We start from the raw sequence: 22702 nt of genomic DNA on the forward strand, positions 1-22702 counted from the left end.
CTCTTGTTCCACACACGTTGTCTTTGGGGTAGACATAAACAGAATCCTGAATATGAAGTCTCTACCTTAAGAATTGACTCAATGACAGATGGTTGAGTTGTGTGATTTTCACTATGTGCGTTTTATATGACAATAGCTCTAGGCTGTTTTTAACAACTTCCGGTTGTCACAGGAAGCTCTTGCTCCACACACGTTGTCTTTGGGGTAGACATAAACAGAATCCTGAATATGAAGTCTCTACCTTAGGAATTGACTGAATGACAGATGGTTGAGTTGCGTGATTTTCACTGTTTGCGTTTTATATGACAATTGCTCTAGGCTGTTTTTAACAACTTCCGGTTGTCACAGGAAGCTCTTGCTCCACACACCTTGTCTTTGGGGTAGACATAAAGAGAATCCTGAATATGAAGTCTCTACCTTATGAATTGACTGAATGACAGATGGTTGAGTTGCGTGATTTTCACTATCTGCTGGTTGGCCATATGACAATAGCTCTAGGCTGTTTTTAACAAGTTCCGGTTGTCACAGGAAGCTCTTGCTCCACACACGTTGTATTTGGGGTAGACATAAACATAATCCTGAATATGAAGTCTCTACCTTAAGAATTGACTGAATGAAAGATGGTTGAGTTGCGTGATTTTAACTATGTGCATTTTATATGACAATAGCTCTAGGCTGTTTTTAACAACTTCCGGTTGTCACAGGAAGCTCTTGCTCCACACACGTTGTCTTTGGGGTAGACATAAACAGAATCCTGAATATGAAGTCTCTACCTTAAGAATTGACTGAATGACAGATGGTTGAGTTGCATGATTTTCAGTATGTGCCTTTTATATGACAATTGCTCTAGGCTGTTTTTAACAACTTCCGGTTGTCACAGAAAGTTCTTGCTCCACACACCTTGTCTTTGGGGTAGACATAAACAGAATCCTGAATATGAAGTCTCTACCTTAAGAATTGACTGAATGACAGATGGTTGAGTTGTGTGATTTTCACTATGTGCGTTTTAAATGACAATAGCTCTAGGCTGTTTTTAACAACTTCCGGTTGTCACAGGAAGCTCTTGCTCCACACACGTTGTCTTTGGGGTAGACATAAACAGAATCCTGAATATGAAGTCTCTACCTTAAGAATTGACTGAATGGCAGATGGTCTGAGTTGCGAGATTTTCAGTATGTGAGTTTTATATGACAATTGCTCTAGGCTGTTTTTAACAACTTCCGGTTGTCACAGGAAGCTCTTGCTCCACACACGTTGTCTTTGGGGTAGACATAAACAGAATCCTGAATATGAAGTCTCTACCTTAAGAATTGACTCAATGACAGATGGTTGAGTTGTGTGATTTTCACTATGTGCGTTTTATATGACAATAGCTCTAGGCTGTTTTTAAGAACTTCCAGTTGTCACAGGAAGCTCTTGCTCCACACACCTTGTCTTTGGGGTAGACATAAAGAGAATCCTGAATATGAAGTCTCTACCTTATGAATTGACTGAATGACAGATGGTTGAGTTGCGTGATTTTCACTATCTGCTGGTTGGCCATATGACAATAGCTCTAGGCTGTTTTTAACAACTTCCGATTGTCACAGGAAGCTCTTGCTCCACACACGTTGTCTTTGGGGTAGACATAAACAGAATCCTGAATATGAAGTCTCTACCTTAAGAATTGACTGAATGACAGATGGTTGAGTTGCATGATTTTCAGTATGTGCGTTTTATATGACAATTGCTCTAGGCTGTTTTTAACAACTTCCGGTTGTCACAGAAAGTTCTTGCTCCACACACCTTGTCTTTGGGGTAGACATAAACAGAATCCTGAATATGAAGTCTCTACCTTAAGAATTGACTGAATGACAGATGGTTGAGTTGCGTGATTTTCACTATGTGCGTTTTAAATGACAATAGCTCTAGGCTGTTTTTAACAACTTCCGGTTGTCACAGGAAGCTCTTGCTCCACACACTTTGTCTTTGGGGTAGACATAAACAGAATCCTGAATATGAAGTCTCTACCTTAAGAATTCACTGAATGGCAGATGGTTGAGTTGCGAGATTTTCAGTATGTGAGTTTTATATGACAATTGCTCTAGGCTGTTTTTAACAACTTCCGGTTGTCACAGGAAGCTCTTGCTCCACACACGTTGTCTTTGGGGTAGACATAAACAGAATCCTGAATATGAAGTCTCTACCTTAAGAATTGACTGAATGACAGATGGTTGAGTTGCATGATTTTCACTATGTGCGTTTTATATGACAATTGCTCTAGGCTGTTTTTAACAACTTCCGGTTGTCACAGAAAGTTCTTGCTCCACACACCTTGTCTTTGGGGTAGACATAAACAGAATCCTGAATATGAAGTCTCTACCTTAAGAATTGACTGAATGACAGATGGTTGAGTTGCGTGGTTTTCACTATGTGCATTTTAAATGACAATAGCTCTAGGCTGTTTTTAACAACTTCCGGTTGTCACAGGAAGCTCTTGCTCCACACACGTTGTCTTTGGGGTAGACATAAACAGAATCCTGAATATGAAATCTCTACCTTAGGAATTGACTGAATGACAGATGGTTGAGTTGCGTGATTTTCACTGTTTGCGTTTTATATGACAATTGCTCTAGGCTGTTTTTAACAACTTCCGGTTGTCAGAGGAAGCTCTTGCTCCACACACCTTGTCTTTGGGGTAGACATAAAGAGAATCCTGAATATGAAGTCTCTACCTTATGAATTGACTGAATGACAGATGGTTGAGTTGCGTGATTTTCACTATCTGCTGGTTGGCCATATGACAATAGCTCTAGGCTGTTTTTAACAAGTTCCGGTTGTCACAGGAAGCTCTTGCTCCACACACGTTGTATTTGGGGTAGACATAAACAGAATCCTGAATATGAAGTCTCTACCTTAAGAATTGACTTAATGAAAGATGGTTGAGTTGCGTGATTTTAACTATGTGCATTTTAAATGACAATAGCTCTAGGCTGTTTTTAACAACTTCCGGTTGTCACAGGAAGCTCTTGCTCCACACACGTTGTCTTTGGGGTAGACATAAACAGAATCCTGAATGTGAAGTCTCTACCTTAAGAATTGACTGAATGGCAGATGGTTGAGATGCGAGATTTTCAGTATGTGAGTTTTATATGACAATTGCTCTAGGCTGTTTTTAACAACTTCCGGTTGTCACAGGAAGCTCTTGCTCCACACACGTTGTCTTTGGGGTAGACATAAACAGAATCCTGAATATGAAGTCTCTACCTTAAGAATTGACTCAATGACAGATGGTTGAGTTGTGTGATTTTCACTATGTGCGTTTTATATGACAATAGCTCTAGGCTGTTTTTAACAACTTCCGGTTGTCACAGGAAGCTCTTGCTCCACACACGTTGTCTTTGGGGTAGACATAAACAGAATCCTGAATATGAAGTCTCTACCTTAAGAATTGACTGAATGACAGATGGTTGAGTTGCGTGATTTTCAGTATGTGCTTTTTATATGACAATAGCTCTAGGCTGTTTTTAACAACTTCCGGTTGTCACAGGAAGCTCTTGTTCCACACACGTTGTCTTTCGGGTAGACATAAACAGAATCCTGAATATGAAGTCTCTACCTTAAGAATTGACTCAATGACAGATGGTTGAGTTGTGTGATTTTCACTATGTGCGTTTTATATGACAATAGCTCTAGGCTGTTTTTAACAACTTCCGGTAGTCACAGGAAGCTCTTGCTCCACACACGTTGTCTTTGGGGTAGAAATAAACAGAATCCTGAATATGAAGTCTCTACCTTAGGAATTGACTGAATGACAGATGGTTGAGTTGCGTGATTTTCACTGTTTGCGTTTTATATGACAATTGCTCTAGGCTGTTTTTAACAACTTCCGGTTGTCACAGGAAGCTCTTGCTCCACACACCTTGTCTTTGGGGTAGACATAAAGAGAATCCTGAATATGAAGTCTCTACCTTATGAAGTGACTGAATGACAGATGGTTGAGTTGCGTGATTTTCATTATCTGCTGGTTGGCCATATGACAATAGCTCTAGGCTGTTTTTAACAAGTTCCGGTTGTCACAGGAAGCTCTTGCTCCACACACGTTGTCTTTGGGGTAGACATAAACAGAATCCTGAATATGAAGTCTCTACCTTAAGAATTGACTCAATGACAGATGGTTGAGTTGTGTGATTTTCACTATGTTCGTTTTATATGACAATAGCTCTAGGCTGTTTTTAACAACTTCCGGTTGTCACAGGAAGCTCTTGCTCCACACACGTTGTCTTTGGGGTAGACATAAACAGAATCCTGAATATGAAGTCTCTACCTTAAGAATTGACTGAATGACAGATGGTTGAGTTGCGTGATTTTCAGTATGTGCTTTTTATATGACAATAGCTCTAGGCTGTTTTTAACAACTTCCGGTTGTCACAGGAAGCTCTTGTTCCACACACGTTGTCTTTCGGGTAGACATAAACAGAATCCTGAATATGAAGTCTCTACCTTAAGAATTGACTCAATGACAGATGGTTGAGTTGTGTGATTTTCACTATGTGCGTTTTATATGACAATAGCTCTAGGCTGTTTTTAACAACTTCCGGTAGTCACAGGAAGCTCTTGCTCCACACACGTTGTCTTTGGGGTAGACATAAACAGAATCCTGAATATGAAGTCTCTACCTTAAGAATTGACTGAATGACAGATGGTTGAGTTGCGTGGTTTTCACTATGTGCGTTTTAAATGACAATAGCTCTAGGCTGTTTTTAACAACTTCCGGTTGTCACAGGAAGCTCTTGCTCCACACACGTTGTCTTTGGGGTAGACATAAACAGAATCCTGAATATGAAGTCTCTACCTTAAGAATTGACTGAATGGCAGATGGTTGAGTTGCGTGATTTTCAGTATGTGCGTTTTATATGACAATAGCTCTAGGCTGTTTTTAACAACTTCCGGTTGTCACAGGAAGCTCTTGTTCCACACACGTTGTCTTTGGGGTAGACATAAACAGAATCCTGAATATGAAGTCTCTACCTTAAGAATTGACTCAATGACAGATGGTTGAGTTGTGTGATTTTCACTATGTGCGTTTTATATGACAATAGCTCTAGGCTGTTTTTAACAACTTCCGGTTGTCACAGGAAGCTCTTGCTCCACACACCTTGTCTTTGGGGTAGACATAAAGAGAATCCTGAATATGAAGTCTCTACCTTATGAAGTGACTGAATGACAGATGGTTGAGTTGCGTGATTTTCATTATCTGCTGGTTGGCCATATGACAATAGCTCTAGGCTGTTTTTAACAAGTTCCTGTTGTCACAGGAAGCTCTTGCTCCACACACGTTGTATTTGGGGTAGACATAAACAGAATCCTGAATATGAAGTCTCTACCTTAAGAATTGACTTAATGAAAGATGGTTGAGTTGCGTGATTTTAACTATGTGCATTTTATATGACAATAGCTCTAGGCTGTTTTTAACAACTTCCGGTTGTCACAGGAAGCTCTTGCTCCACACACGTTGTCTTTGGGGTAGACATAAACAGAATCCTGAATATGAAGTCTCTACCTTAAGAATTGACTGAATGACAGATGGTTGAGATGCGAGATTTTCAGTATGTGAGTTTTATATGACAATTGCTCTAGGCTGTTTTTAACAACTTCCGGTTGTCACAGGAAGCTCTTGCTCCACACACGTTGTCTTTGGGGTAGACATAAACAGAATCCTGAATATGAAGTCTCTACCTTAAGAATTGACTGAATGACAGATGGTTGAGTTGCGTGATTTTCAGTATGTGCTTTTTATATGACAATAGCTCTAGGCTGTTTTTAACAACTTCCGGTTGTCACAGGAAGCTCTTGTTCCACACACGTTGTCTTTCGGGTAGACATAAACAGAATCCTGAATATGAAGTCTCTACCTTAAGAATTGACTCAATGACAGATGGTTGAGTTGTGTGATTTTCACTATGTGCGTTTTATATGACAATAGCTCTAGGCTGTTTTTAACAACTTCCGGTAGTCACAGGAAGCTCTTGCTCCACACACGTTGTCTTTGGGGTAGACATAAACAGAATCCTGAATATGAAGTCTCTACCTTAAGAATTGACTGAATGACAGATGGTTGAGTTGCGTGGTTTTCACTATGTGCGTTTTAAATGACAATAGCTCTAGGCTGTTTTTAACAACTTCCGGTTGTCACAGGAAGCTCTTGCTCCACACACGTTGTCTTTGGGGTAGACATAAACAGAATCCTGAATATGAAGTCTCTACCTTAAGAATTGACTGAATGGCAGATGGTTGAGTTGCGTGATTTTCAGTATGTGCGTTTTATATGACAATAGCTCTAGGCTGTTTTTAACAACTTCCGGTTGTCACAGGAAGCTCTTGTTCCACACACGTTGTCTTTGGGGTAGACATAAACAGAATCCTGAATATGAAGTCTCTACCTTAAGAATTGACTGAATGACAGATGGTTGAGATGCGAGATTTTCAGTATGTGAGTTTTATATGACAATTGCTCTAGGCTGTTTTTAACAACTTCCGGTTGTCACAGGAAGCTCTTGCTCCACACACGTTGTCTTTGGGGTAGACATAAACAGAATCCTGAATATGAAGTCTCTACCTTAAGAATTGACTCAATGACAGATGGTTGAGTTGTGTGATTTTCACTATGTTCGTTTTATATGACAATAGCTCTAGGCTGTTTTTAACAACTTCCGGTTGTCACAGGAAGCTCTTGCTCCACACACGTTGTCTTTGGGGTAGACATAAACAGAATCCTGAATATGAAGTCTCTACCTTAAGAATTGACTGAATGACAGATGGTTGAGTTGCGTGATTTTCAGTATGTGCTTTTTATATGACAATAGCTCTAGGCTGTTTTTAACAACTTCCGGTTGTCACAGGAAGCTCTTGTTCCACACACGTTGTCTTTCGGGTAGACATAAACAGAATCCTGAATATGAAGTCTCTACCTTAAGAATTGACTCAATGACAGATGGTTGAGTTGTGTGATTTTCACTATGTGCGTTTTATATGACAATAGCTCTAGGCTGTTTTTAACAACTTCCGGTAGTCACAGGAAGCTCTTGCTCCACACACGTTGTCTTTGGGGTAGACATAAACAGAATCCTGAATATGAAGTCTCTACCTTAAGAATTGACTGAATGACAGATGGTTGAGTTGCGTGGTTTTCACTATGTGCGTTTTAAATGACAATAGCTCTAGGCTGTTTTTAACAACTTCCGGTTGTCACAGGAAGCTCTTGCTCCACACACGTTGTCTGTGGGGTAGACATAAACAGAATCCTGAATATGAAGTCTCTACCTTAAGAATTGACTGAATGGCAGATGGTTGAGTTGCGTGATTTTCAGTATGTGCGTTTTATATGACAATAGCTCTAGGCTGTTTTTAACAACTTCCGGTTGTCACAGGAAGCTCTTGTTCCACACACGTTGTCTTTGGGGTAGACATAAACAGAATCCTGAATATGAAGTCTCTACCTTAAGAATTGACTCAATGACAGATGGTTGAGTTGTGTGATTTTCACTATGTGCGTTTTATATGACAATAGCTCTAGGCTGTTTTTAAGAACTTCCGGTTGTCACAGGAAGCTCTTGCTCCACACACCTTGTCTTTGGGGTAGACATAAAGAGAATCCTGAATATGAAGTCTCTACCTTATGAATTGACTGAATGACAGATGGTTGAGTTTCGTGATTTTCACTATCTGCTGGTTGGCCATATGACAATAGCTCTAGGCTGTTTTTAACAAGTTCCGGTTGTCACAGGAAGCTCTTGCTCCACACACGTTATCTTTGGGGTAGACATAAACAGAATCCTGAATATGAAGTCTCTACCTTAAGAATTGACTCAATGACAGATGGTTGAGTTGCGTGATTTTCAGTATGTGCGTTTTATATGACAATAGCTATAGGCTGTTTTTAACAACTTCCGGTTGTCACAGGAAGCTCTTGCTCCACACACCTTGTCTTTGGGGTAGACATAAAGAGAATCCTGAATATGAAGTCTCTACCTTAGGAATTGACTGAATGACAGATGGTTGAGTTGCGTGATTTTCACTATCTGCTGGTTGGCCATATGACAATAGCTCTAGGCTGTTTTTAACAAGTTCCGGTTGTCACAGGAAGCTCTTGCTCCACACACGTTGTATTTGGGGTAGACATAAACAGAATCCTGAATATGAAGTCTCTACCTTAAGAATTGACTGAATGAAAGATGGTTGAGTTGCGTGATTTTAACTATGTGCATTTTATATGACAATAGCTCTAGGCTGTTTTTAACAACTTCCGGTTGTCACAGGAAGCTCTTGTTCCACACACGTTGTCTTTCGGGTAGACATAAACAGAATCCTGAATATGAAGTCTCTACCTTAAGAATTGACTCAATGACAGATGGTTGAGTTGTGTGATTTTCACTATGTGCGTTTTATATGACAATAGCTCTAGGCTGTTTTTAACAACTTCCGGTAGTCACAGGAAGCTCTTGCTCCACACACGTTGTCTTTGGGGTAGACATAAACAGAATCCTGAATATGAAGTCTCTACCTTAAGAATTGACTGAATGACAGATGGTTGAGTTGCGTGGTTTTCACTATGTGCGTTTTAAATGACAATAGCTCTAGGCTGTTTTTAACAACTTCCGGTTGTCACAGGAAGCTCTTGCTCCACACACGTTGTCTTTGGGGTAGACATAAACAGAATCCTGAATATGAAGTCTCTACCTTAAGAATTGACTGAATGGCAGATGGTTGAGTTGCGTGATTTTCAGTATGTGCGTTTTATATGACAATAGCTCTAGGCTGTTTTTAACAACTTCCGGTTGTCACAGGAAGCTCTTGTTCCACACACGTTGTCTTTGGGGTAGACATAAACAGAATCCTGAATATGAAGTCTCTACCTTAAGAATTGACTCAATGACAGATGGTTGAGTTGTGTGATTTTCACTATGTGCGTTTTATATGACAATAGCTCTAGGCTGTTTTTAAGAACTTCCGGTTGTCACAGGAAGCTCTTGCTCCACACACCTTGTCTTTGGGGTAGACATAAAGAGAATCCTGAATATGAAGTCTCTACCTTATGAATTGACTGAATGACAGATGGTTGAGTTTCGTGATTTTCACTATCTGCTGGTTGGCCATATGACAATAGCTCTAGGCTGTTTTTAACAAGTTCCGGTTGTCACAGGAAGCTCTTGCTCCACACACGTTATCTTTGGGGTAGACATAAACAGAATCCTGAATATGAAGTCTCTACCTTAAGAATTGACTCAATGACAGATGGTTGAGTTGCGTGATTTTCAGTATGTGCGTTTTATATGACAATAGCTATAGGCTGTTTTTAACAACTTCCGGTTGTCACAGGAAGCTCTTGCTCCACACACCTTGTCTTTGGGGTAGACATAAAGAGAATCCTGAATATGAAGTCTCTACCTTAGGAATTGACTGAATGACAGATGGTTGAGTTGCGTGATTTTCACTATCTGCTGGTTGGCCATATGACAATAGCTCTAGGCTGTTTTTAACAAGTTCCGGTTGTCACAGGAAGCTCTTGCTCCACACACGTTGTATTTGGGGTAGACATAAACAGAATCCTGAATATGAAGTCTCTACCTTAAGAATTGACTGAATGAAAGATGGTTGAGTTGCGTGATTTTAACTATGTGCATTTTATATGACAATAGCTCTAGGCTGTTTTTAACAACTTCCGGTTGTCACAGGAAGCTCTTGTTCCACACACGTTGTCTTTCGGGTAGACATAAACAGAATCCTGAATATGAAGTCTCTACCTTAAGAATTGACTCAATGACAGATGGTTGAGTTGTGTGATTTTCACTATGTGCGTTTTATATGACAATAGCTCTAGGCTGTTTTTAACAACTTCCGGTAGTCACAGGAAGCTCTTGCTCCACACACGTTGTCTTTGGGGTAGACATAAACAGAATCCTGAATATGAAGTCTCTACCTTAAGAATTGACTGAATGACAGATGGTTGAGTTGCGTGGTTTTCACTATGTGCGTTTTAAATGACAATAGCTCTAGGCTGTTTTTAACAACTTCCGGTTGTCACAGGAAGCTCTTGCTCCACACACGTTGTCTTTGGGGTAGACATAAACAGAATCCTGAATATGAAGTCTCTACCTTAAGAATTGACTGAATGGCAGATGGTTGAGTTGCGTGATTTTCAGTATGTGCGTTTTATATGACAATAGCTCTAGGCTGTTTTTAACAACTTCCGGTTGTCACAGGAAGCTCTTGTTCCACACACGTTGTCTTTGGGGTAGACATAAACAGAATCCTGAATATGAAGTCTCTACCTTAAGAATTGACTCAATGACAGATGGTTGAGTTGTGTGATTTTCACTATGTGCGTTTTATATGACAATAGCTCTAGGCTGTTTTTAAGAACTTCCGGTTGTCACAGGAAGCTCTTGCTCCACACACCTTGTCTTTGGGGTAGACATAAAGAGAATCCTGAATATGAAGTCTCTACCTTATGAATTGACTGAATGACAGATGGTTGAGTTTCGTGATTTTCACTATCTGCTGGTTGGCCATATGACAATAGCTCTAGGCTGTTTTTAACAAGTTCCGGTTGTCACAGGAAGCTCTTGCTCCACACACGTTATCTTTGGGGTAGACATAAACAGAATCCTGAATATGAAGTCTCTACCTTAAGAATTGACTCAATGACAGATGGTTGAGTTGCGTGATTTTCAGTATGTGCGTTTTATATGACAATAGCTATAGGCTGTTTTTAACAACTTCCGGTTGTCACAGGAAGCTCTTGCTCCACACACCTTGTCTTTGGGGTAGACATAAAGAGAATCCTGAATATGAAGTCTCTACCTTATGAATTGACTGAATGACAGATGGTTGAGTTGCGTGATTTTCACTATCTGCTGGTTGGCCATATGACAATAGCTCTAGGCTGTTTTTAACAAGTTCCGGTTGTCACAGGAAGCTCTTGCTCCACACACGTTGTATTTGGGGTAGACATAAACAGAATCCTGAATATGAAGTCTCTACCTTAAGAATTGACTGAATGAAAGATGGTTGAGTTGCGTGATTTTAACTATGTGCATTTTATATGACAATAGCTCTAGGCTGTTTTTAACAACTTCCGGTTGTCACAGGAAGCTCTTGCTCCACACACGTTGTCTTTGGGGTAGACATAAACAGAATCCTGAATATGAAGTCTCTACCTTAAGAATTGACTGAATGGCAGATGGTTGAGTTGCGAGATTTTCAGTATGTGAGTTTTATATGACAATTGCTCTAGGCTGTTTTTAACAACTTCCGGTTGTCACAGGAAGCTCTTGCTCCACACACGTTGTCTTTGGGGTAGACATAAACAGAATCCTGAAGATGAAGTCTCTACCTTAAGAATTGACTCAATGACAGATGGTTGAGTTGTGTGATTTTCACTAAGTGCGTTTTATATGACAATAGCTCTAGGCTGTTTTTAACAACTTCCGGTTGTCACAGGAAGCTCTTGCTCCACACACGTTATCTTTGGGGTAGACATAAACAGAATCCTGAATATGAAGTCTCTACCTTAAGAATTGACTCAATGACAGATGGTTGAGTTGCGTGATTTTCAGTATGTGCGTTTTATATGACAATAGCTCTAGGCTGTTTTTAACAACTTCCGGTTGTCACAGGAAGCTCTTGCTCCACACACGTTGTCTTTGGGGTAGACATAAACAGAATCCTGAATATGAAGTCTCTACCTTAAGAATTGACTGAATGACAGATGGTTGAGTTGCATGATTTTCAGTATGTGCGTTTTATATGACAATTGCTCTAGGCTGTTTTTAACAACTTCCGGTTGTCACAGAAAGTTCTTGCTCCACACACCTTGTCTTTGGGGTAGACATAAAAAGAATCCTGAATATGAAGTCTCTACCTTAAGAATTGACTGAATGGCAGATGGTTGAGTTGCGAGATTTTCAGTATGTGAGTTTTATATGACAATTGCTCTAGGCTGTTTTTAACAACTTCCGGTTGTCACAGGAAGCTCTTGCTCCACACACGTTGTCTTTGGGGTAGACATAAACAGAATCCTGAATATGAAGTCTCTACCTTAAGAATTGACTCAATGACAGATGGTTGAGTTGTGTGATTTTCACTATGTGTGTTTTATATGACAATAGCTCTAGGCTGTTTTTAACAACTTCCGGTTGTCACAGGAAGCTCTTGCTCCACACACGTTGTCTTTGGGGTAGACATAAACAGAATCCTGAATATGAAGTCTCTACCTTAAGAATTGACTGAATGACAGATGGTTGAGTTGCGTGATTTTCACTATGTGCGTTTTAAATGACAATAGCTCTAGGCTGTTTTTAACAACTTCCGGTTTACACAGAAAGTTCTTGCTCCACACACCTTGTCTTTGGGGTAGACATAAACAGAATCCTGAATATGAAGTCTCTACCTTAAGAATTGACTGAATGACAGATGGTTGAGTTGCGTGATTTTAACTATGTGCATTTTATATGACAATAGCTCTAGGCTGTTTTTAACAACTTCCGGTTGTCACAGGAAGCTCTTGCTCCACACACGTTGTCTTTGGGGTAGACATAAACAGAATCCTGAATATGAAGTCTCTACCTTAAGAATTGACTCAATGACAGATGGTTGAGTTGTGTGATTTTCACTATGTGCGTTTTATATGACAATAGCTCTAGGCTGTTTTTAAGAACTTCCGGTTGTCACAGGAAGCTCTTGCTCCACACACCTTGTCTTTGGGGTAGACATAAAGAGAATCCTGAATATGAAGTCTCTACCTTATGAATTGACTGAATGACAGATGGTTGAGTTGCGTGATTTTCACTATCTGATGGTTGGCCATATGACAATAGCTCTAGGCTGTTTTTAACAAGTTCCGGTTGTCACAGGAAGCTCTTGCTCCACACACGTTGTATTTGGGGTAGACATAAACAGAATCCTGAATATGAAGTCTCTACCTTAAGAATTGACTGAATGAAAGATGGTTGAGTTGCTTGATATTAACTATGTGCATTTTATATGACAATAGCTCTAGGCTGTTTTTAACAACTTCCGGTTGTCACAGGAAGCTCTTGCTCCACACACCTTGTCTTTGGGGTAGACATAAACAGAATCCTGAATATGAAGTCTCTACCTTAAGAATTGACTGAATGACAGATGGTTGAGTTGCGTGATTTTCACTATGTGCGTTTTAAATGACAATAGCTCTAGGCTGTTTTTAACAACTTCCGGTTGACACAGAAAGTTCTTGCTCCACACACCTTGTCTTTGGGGTAGACATAAACAGAATCCTGAATATGAAGTCTCTACCTTAAGAATTGACTGAATGACAGATGGTTGAGTTGCGTGATTTTAACTATGTGCATTTTATATGACAATAGCTCTAGGCTGTTTTTAACAACTTCCGGTTGACACAGAAAGTTCTTGCTCCACATACCTTGTCTTTGGGGTAGACATAAACAGAATCCTGAATATGAAGTCTCTAACTTAAGAATTGACTGAATGACAGATGGTTGAGTTGCGTGATTTTCACTATGTGCGTTTTAAATGACAATAGCTCTAGGCTGTTTTTAACAACTTCCGGTTATCACAGGAAGCTCTTGCTCCACACACGTTGTCTTTGGGGTAGACATAAACAGAATCCTGAATATGAAGTCTCTACCTTAAGAATTGACTCAATGACAGATGGTTGAGTTGCGTGATTTTCACTATGTGCGTTTTAAATGACAATAGCTCTAGGCTGTTTTTAACAACTTCCGGTTTACACAGAAAGTTCTTGCTCCACACACCTTGTCTTTGGGGTAGACATAAACAGAATCCTGAATATGAAGTCTCTACCTTAAGAATTGACTGAATGACAGATGGTTGAGTTGCGTGATTTTAACTATGTGCATTTTATATGACAATAGCTCTAGGCTGTTTTTAACAACTTCCGGTTGTCACAGGAAGCTCTTGCTCCACACACGTTGTATTTGGGGTAGACATAAACAGAATCCTGAATATGAAGTCTCTACCTTAAGAATTGACTGAATGAAAGATGGTTGAGTTGCTTGATATTAACTATGTGCATTTTATATGACAATAGCTCTAGGCTGTTTTTAACAACTTCCGGTTGTCACAGGAAGCTCTTGCTCCACACACGTTGTCTTTGGGGTAGACATAAACAGAATCCTGAATATGAAGTCTCTACCTTAAGAATTGACTGAATGACAGATGGTTGAGTTGCATGATTTTCAGTATGTGCGTTTTATATGACAATTGCTCTAGGCTGTTTTTAACAACTTCCGGTTGTCACAGAAAGTTCTTGCTCCACACACCTTGTCTTTGGGGTAGACATAAAAAGAATCCTGAATATGAAGTCTCTACCTTAAGAATTGACTGAATGACAGATGGTTGAGTTGAGTGATTTTCACTATGTGCGTTTTAAATGACAATAGCTCTAGGCTGTTTTTAACAACTTCCGGTTGTCACAGGAAGCTCTTGCTCCACACACGTTGTCTTTGGGGTAGACATAAACAGAATCCTGAATATGAAGTCTCTACCTTAAGAATTGACTGAATGGCAGATGGTTGAGTTGCGAGATTTTCAGTATGTGAGTTTTATATGACAATTGCTCTAGGCTGTTTTTAACAACTTCCGGTTGTCACAGGAAGCTCTTGCTCCACACACGTTGTCTTTGGGGTAGACATAAACAGAATCCTGAATATGAAGTCTCTACCTTAAGAATTGACTCAATGACAGATGGTTGAGTTGTGTGATTTTCACTATGTGTGTTTTATATGACAATAGCTCTAGGCTGTTTTTAACAACTTCCGGTTGTCACAGGAAGCTCTTGCTCCACACACGTTGTCTTTGGGGTAGACATAAACAGAATCCTGAATATGAAGTCTCTACCTTAAGAATTGACTGAATGACAGATGGTTGAGTTGCGTGATTTTCACTATGTGCGTTTTAAATGACAATAGCTCTAGGCTGTTTTTAACAACTTCCGGTTGACACAGAAAGTTCTTGCTCCACACACCTTGTCTTTGGGGTAGACATAAACAGAATCCTGAATATGAAGTCTCTACCTTAAGAATTGACTGAATGACAGATGGTTGAGTTGCGTGATTTTAACTATGTGCATTTTATATGACAATAGCTCTAGGCTGTTTTTAACAACTTCCGGTTGTCACAGGAAGCTCTTGCTCCACACACGTTGTCTTTGGGGTAGACATAAACAGAATCCTGAATATGAAGTCTCTACCTTAAGAATTGACTGAATGGCAGATGGTTGAGTTGCGAGATTTTCAGTATGTGAGTTTTATATGACAATTGCTCTAGGCTGTTTTTAACAACTTCCGGTTGTCACAGGAAGCTCTTGCTCCACACACGTTGTCTTTGGGGTAGACATAAACAGAATCCTGAATATGAAGTCTCTACCTTAAGAATTGACTCAATGACAGATGGTTGAGTTGTGTGATTTTCACTATGTGTGTTTTATATGACAATAGCTCTAGGCTGTTTTTAACAACTTCCGGTTGTCACAGGAAGCTCTTGCTCCACACACGTTGTCTTTGGGGTAGACATAAACAGAATCCTGAATATGAAGTCTCTACCTTAAGAATTGACTGAATGACAGATGGTTGAGTTGCGTGATTTTCACTATGTGCGTTTTAAATGACAATAGCTCTAGGCTGTTTTTAACAACTTCCGGTTGACACAGAAAGTTCTTGCTCCACACACCTTGTCTTTGGGGTAGACATAAACAGAATCCTGAATATGAAGTCTCTACCTTAAGAATTGACTGAATGACAGATGGTTGAGTTGCGTGATTTTAACTATGTGCATTTTATATGACAATAGCTCTAGGCTGTTTTTAACAACTTCCGGTTGTCACAGGAAGCTCTTGCTCCACACACGTTGTCTTTGGGGTAGACATAAACAGAATCCTGAATATGAAGTCTCTACCTTAAGAATTGACTCAATGACAGATGGTTGAGTTGTGTGATTTTCACTATGTGCGTTTTATATGACAATAGCTCTAGGCTGTTTTTAAGAACTTCCGGTTGTCACAGGAAGCTCTTGCTCCACACACCTTGTCTTTGGGGTAGACATAAAGAGAATCCTGAATATGAAGTCTCTACCTTATGAATTGACTGAATGACAGATGGTTGAGTTGCGTGATTTTCACTATCTGATGGTTGGCCATATGACAATAGCTCTAGGCTGTTTTTAACAAGTTCCGGTTGTCACAGGAAGCTCTTGCTCCACACACGTTGTATTTGGGGTAGACATAAACAGAATCCTGAATATGAAGTCTCTACCTTAAGAATTGACTGAATGAAAGATGGTTGAGTTGCTTGATTTTAACTATGTGCATTTTATATGACAATAGCTCTAGGCTGTTTTTAACAACTTCCGGTTGTCACAGGAAGCTCTTGCTCCACACACCTTGTCTTTGGGGTAGACATAAACAGAATCCTGAATATGAAGTCTCTACCTTAAGAATTGACTGAATGACAGATGGTTGAGTTGCGTGATTTTAACTATGTGCATTTTATATGACAATAGCTCTAGGCTGTTTTTAACAACTTCCGGTTGACACAGAAAGTTCTTGCTCCACATACCTTGTCTTTGGGGTAGACATAAACAGAATCCTGAATATGAAGTCTCTAACTTAAGAATTGACTGAATGACAGATGGTTGAGTTGCGTGATTTTCACTATGTGCGTTTTAAATGACAATAGCTCTAGGCTGTTTTTAACAACTTCCGGTTGATCACAGGAAGCTCTTGCTCCACACACGTTGTCTTTGGGGTAGACATAAACAGAATCCTGAATATGAAGTCTCTACCTTAAGAATTGACTCAATGACAGATGGTTGAGTTGCGTGATTTTCAGTATGTGCGTTTTATATGACAATAGCTCTAGGCTGTTTTTAACAACTTCCGGTTGTCACAGGAAGCTCTTGCTCCACACACGTTGTCTTTGGGGTAGACATAAACAGAATCCTGAATATGAAGTCTCTACCTTAAGAATTGACTGAATGAAAGATGGTTGAGTTGCGTGATTTTAACTATGTGCGTTTTATATGACAATAGCTCTAGGCTGTTTTTAACAACTTCCGGTTGTCACAGGAAGCTCTTGCTCCACACACGTTGTCTTTGGGGTAGACATAAACAGAATCCTGAATATGAAGTCTCTACCTTAGGAATTGACTGAATGACAGATGGTTGAGTTGCGTGATTTTCACTGTGTGCGTTTTATATGACAATTGCTCTAGGCTGTTTTTAACAACTTCCGGTTGTCACAGGAAGCTCTTGCTCCACACACCTTGTCTTTGGGGTAGACATAAAGATAATCCTGAATATGAAGTCTCTACCTTAAGAATTGACTGAATGACAGATGGTTGAGTTGTGTGATTTTCACTATCTGCTGGTTGGCCATATGACAATAGCTCTAGGCTGTTTTTAACCAGTTCCGGTTGTCACAGGAAGCTCTTCCTCCACACACATGTTGTATTTGGGGTAGACATAAACAGAATCCTGAATATGAAGTCTCTACCTTAAGAATTGACTCAATGACAGATGGTTGAGTTGTGTGATTTTCACTATGTGCGTTTTATATGACAATAGCTCTAGGCTGTTTTTAAGAACTTCCGGTTGTCACAGGAAGCTCTTGCTCCACACACCTTGTCTTTGGGGTAGACATAAAGAGAATCCTGAATATGAAGTCTCTACCTTATGAATTGACTGAATGACAGATGGTTGAGTTGCGTGATTTTCACTATCTGATGGTTGGCCATATGACAATAGCTCTAGGCTGTTTTTAACAAGTTCCGGTTGTCACAGGAAGCTCTTGCTCCACACACGTTGTATTTGGGGTAGACATAAACAGAATCCTGAATATGAAGTCTCTACCTTAAGAATTGACTGAATGAAAGATGGTTGAGTTGCTTGATATTAACTATGTGCATTTTATATGACAATAGCTCTAGGCTGTTTTTAACAACTTCCGGTTGTCACAGGAAGCTCTTGCTCCACACACCTTGTCTTTGGGGTAGACATAAACAGAATCCTGAATATGAAGTCTCTACCTTAAGAATTGACTGAATGACAGATGGTTGAGTTGCGTGATTTTCACTATGTGCGTTTTAAATGACAATAGCTCTAGGCTGTTTTTAACAACTTCCGGTTGACACAGAAAGTTCTTGCTCCACACACCTTGTCTTTGGGGTAGACATAAACAGAATCCTGAATATGAAGTCTCTACCTTAAGAATTGACTGAATGACAGATGGTTGAGTTGCGTGATTTTAACTATGTGCATTTTATATGACAATAGCTCTAGGCTGTTTTTAACAACTTCCGGTTGACACAGAAAGTTCTTGCTCCACATACCTTGTCTTTGGGGTAGACATAAACAGAATCCTGAATATGAAGTCTCTAACTTAAGAATTGACTGAATGACAGATGGTTGAGTTGCGTGATTTTCACTATGTGCGTTTTAAATGACAATAGCTCTAGGCTGTTTTTAACAACTTCCGGTTATCACAGGAAGCTCTTGCTCCACACACGTTGTCTTTGGGGTAGACATAAACAGAATCCTGAATATGAAGTCTCTACCTTAAGAATTGACTCAATGACAGATGGTTGAGTTGCGTGATTTTCACTATGTGCGTTTTAAATGACAATAGCTCTAGGCTGTTTTTAACAACTTCCGGTTTACACAGAAAGTTCTTGCTCCACACACCTTGTCTTTGGGGTAGACATAAACAGAATCCTGAATATGAAGTCTCTACCTTAAGAATTGACTGAATGACAGATGGTTGAGTTGCGTGATTTTAACTATGTGCATTTTATATGACAATAGCTCTAGGCTGTTTTTAACAACTTCCGGTTGTCACAGGAAGCTCTTGCTCCACACACGTTGTCTTTGGGGTAGACATAAACAGAATCCTGAATATGAAGTCTCTACCTTAAGAATTGACTCAATGACAGATGGTTGAGTTGTGTGATTTTCACTATGTGCGTTTTATATGACAATAGCTCTAGGCTGTTTTTAAGAACTTCCGGTTGTCACAGGAAGCTCTTGCTCCACACACCTTGTCTTTGGGGTAGACATAAAGAGAATCCTGAATATGAAGTCTCTACCTTATGAATTGACTGAATGACAGATGGTTGAGTTGCGTGATTTTCACTATCTGATGGTTGGCCATATGACAATAGCTCTAGGCTGTTTTTAACAAGTTCCGGTTGTCACAGGAAGCTCTTGCTCCACACACGTTGTATTTGGGGTAGACATAAACAGAATCCTGAATATGAAGTCTCTACCTTAAGAATTGACTGAATGAAAGATGGTTGAGTTGCTTGATATTAACTATGTGCATTTTATATGACAATAGCTCTAGGCTGTTTTTAACAACTTCCGGTTGTCACAGGAAGCTCTTGCTCCACACACGTTGTCTTTGGGGTAGACATAAACAGAATCCTGAATATGAAGTCTCTACCTTAAGAATTGACTGAATGACAGATGGTTGAGTTGCATGATTTTCAGTATGTGCGTTTTATATGACAATTGCTCTAGGCTGTTTTTAACAACTTCCGGTTGTCACAGAAAGTTCTTGCTCCACACACCTTGTCTTTGGGGTAGACATAAAAAGAATCCTGAATATGAAGTCTCTACCTTAAGAATTGACTGAATGACAGATGGTTGAGTTGAGTGATTTTCACTATGTGCGTTTTAAATGACAATAGCTCTAGGCTGTTTTTAACAACTTCCGGTTGTCACAGGAAGCTCTTGCTCCACACACGTTGTCTTTGGGGTAGACATAAACAGAATCCTGAATATGAAGTCTCTACCTTAAGAATTGACTGAATGGCAGATGGTTGAGTTGCGAGATTTTCAGTATGTGAGTTTTATATGACAATTGCTCTAGGCTGTTTTTAACAACTTCCGGTTGTCACAGGAAGCTCTTGCTCCACACACGTTGTCTTTGGGGTAGACATAAACAGAATCCTGAATATGAAGTCTCTACCTTAAGAATTGACTCAATGACAGATGGTTGAGTTGTGTGATTTTCACTATGTGTGTTTTATATGACAATAGCTCTAGGCTGTTTTTAACAACTTCCGGTTGTCACAGGAAGCTCTTGCTCCACACACGTTGTCTTTGGGGTAGACATAAACAGAATCCTGAATATGAAGTCTCTACCTTAAGAATTGACTGAATGACAGATGGTTGAGTTGCGTGATTTTCACTATGTGCGTTTTAAATGACAATAGCTCTAGGCTGTTTTTAACAACTTCCGGTTGACACAGAAAGTTCTTGCTCCACACACCTTGTCTTTGGGGTAGACATAAACAGAATCCTGAATATGAAGTCTCTACCTTAAGAATTGACTGAATGACAGATGGTTGAGTTGCGTGATTTTAACTATGTGCATTTTATATGACAATAGCTCTAGGCTGTTTTTAACAACTTCCGGTTGTCACAGGAAGCTCTTGCTCCACACACGTTGTCTTTGGGGTAGACATAAACAGAATCCTGAATATGAAGTCTCTACCTTAAGAATTGACTGAATGGCAGATGGTTGAGTTGCGAGATTTTCAGTATGTGAGTTTTATATGACAATTGCTCTAGGCTGTTTTTAACAACTTCCGGTTGTCACAGGAAGCTCTTGCTCCACACACGTTGTCTTTGGGGTAGACATAAACAGAATCCTGAATATGAAGTCTCTACCTTAAGAATTGACTCAATGACAGATGGTTGAGTTGTGTGATTTTCACTATGTGTGTTTTATATGACAATAGCTCTAGGCTGTTTTTAACAACTTCCGGTTGTCACAGGAAGCTCTTGCTCCACACACGTTGTCTTTGGGGTAGACATAAACAGAATCCTGAATATGAAGTCTCTACCTTAAGAATTGACTGAATGACAGATGGTTGAGTTGCGTGATTTTCACTATGTGCGTTTTAAATGACAATAGCTCTAGGCTGTTTTTAACAACTTCCGGTTGACACAGAAAGTTCTTGCTCCACACACCTTGTCTTTGGGGTAGACATAAACAGAATCCTGAATATGAAGTCTCTACCTTAAGAATTGACTGAATGACAGATGGTTGAGTTGCGTGATTTTAACTATGTGCATTTTATATGACAATAGCTCTAGGCTGTTTTTAACAACTTCCGGTTGTCACAGGAAGCTCTTGCTCCACACACGTTGTCTTTGGGGTAGACATAAACAGAATCCTGAATATGAAGTCTCTACCTTAAGAATTGACTCAATGACAGATGGTTGAGTTGTGTGATTTTCACTATGTGCGTTTTATATGACAATAGCTCTAGGCTGTTTTTAAGAACTTCCGGTTGTCACAGGAAGCTCTTGCTCCACACACCTTGTCTTTGGGGTAGACATAAAGAGAATCCTGAATATGAAGTCTCTACCTTATGAATTGACTGAATGACAGATGGTTGAGTTGCGTGATTTTCACTATCTGATGGTTGGCCATATGACAATAGCTCTAGGCTGTTTTTAACAAGTTCCGGTTGTCACAGGAAGCTCTTGCTCCACACACGTTGTATTTGGGGTAGACATAAACAGAATCCTGAATATGAAGTCTCTACCTTAAGAATTGACTGAATGAAAGATGGTTGAGTTGCTTGATTTTAACTATGTGCATTTTATATGACAATAGCTCTAGGCTGTTTTTAACAACTTCCGGTTGTCACAGGAAGCTCTTGCTCCACACACCTTGTCTTTGGGGTAGACATAAACAGAATCCTGAATATGAAGTCTCTACCTTAAGAATTGACTGAATGACAGATGGTTGAGTTGCGTGATTTTAACTATGTGCATTTTATATGACAATAGCTCTAGGCTGTTTTTAACAACTTCCGGTTGACACAGAAAGTTCTTGCTCCACATACCTTGTCTTTGGGGTAGACATAAACAGAATCCTGAATATGAAGTCTCTAACTTAAGAATTGACTGAATGACAGATGGTTGAGTTGCGTGATTTTCACTATGTGCGTTTTAAATGACAATAGCTCTAGGCTGTTTTTAACAACTTCCGGTTATCACAGGAAGCTCTTGCTCCACACACGTTGTCTTTGGGGTAGACATAAACAGAATCCTGAATATGAAGTCTCTACCTTAAGAATTGACTCAATGACAGATGGTTGAGTTGCGTGATTTTCAGTATGTGCGTTTTATATGACAATAGCTCTAGGCTGTTTTTAACAACTTCCGGTTGTCACAGGAAGCTCTTGCTCCACACACGTTGTCTTTGGGGTAGACATAAACAGAATCCTGAATATGAAGTCTCTACCTTAAGAATTGACTGAATGAAAGATGGTTGAGTTGCGTGATTTTAACTATGTGCGTTTTATATGACAATAGCTCTAGGCTGTTTTTAACAACTTCCGGTTGTCACAGGAAGCTCTTGCTCCACACACGTTGTCTTTGGGGTAGACATAAACAGAATCCTGAATATGAAGTCTCTACCTTAGGAATTGACTGAATGACAGATGGTTGAGTTGCGTGATTTTCACTGTTTGCGTTTTATATGACAATTGCTCTAGGCTGTTTTTAACAACTTCCGGTTGTCACAGGAAGCTCTTGCTCCACACACCTTGTCTTTGGGGTAGACATAAAGATAATCCTGAATATGAAGTCTCTACCTTAAGAATTGACTGAATGACAGATGGTTGAGTTGTG

The sequence above is a fragment of the Salmo salar genome, chromosome 15 (genome assembly GCF_965601325.2).
Source record: "Salmo salar chromosome 15, fSalSal1, whole genome shotgun sequence".
Lineage (NCBI taxonomy): Eukaryota > Metazoa > Chordata > Actinopteri > Salmoniformes > Salmonidae > Salmo > Salmo salar.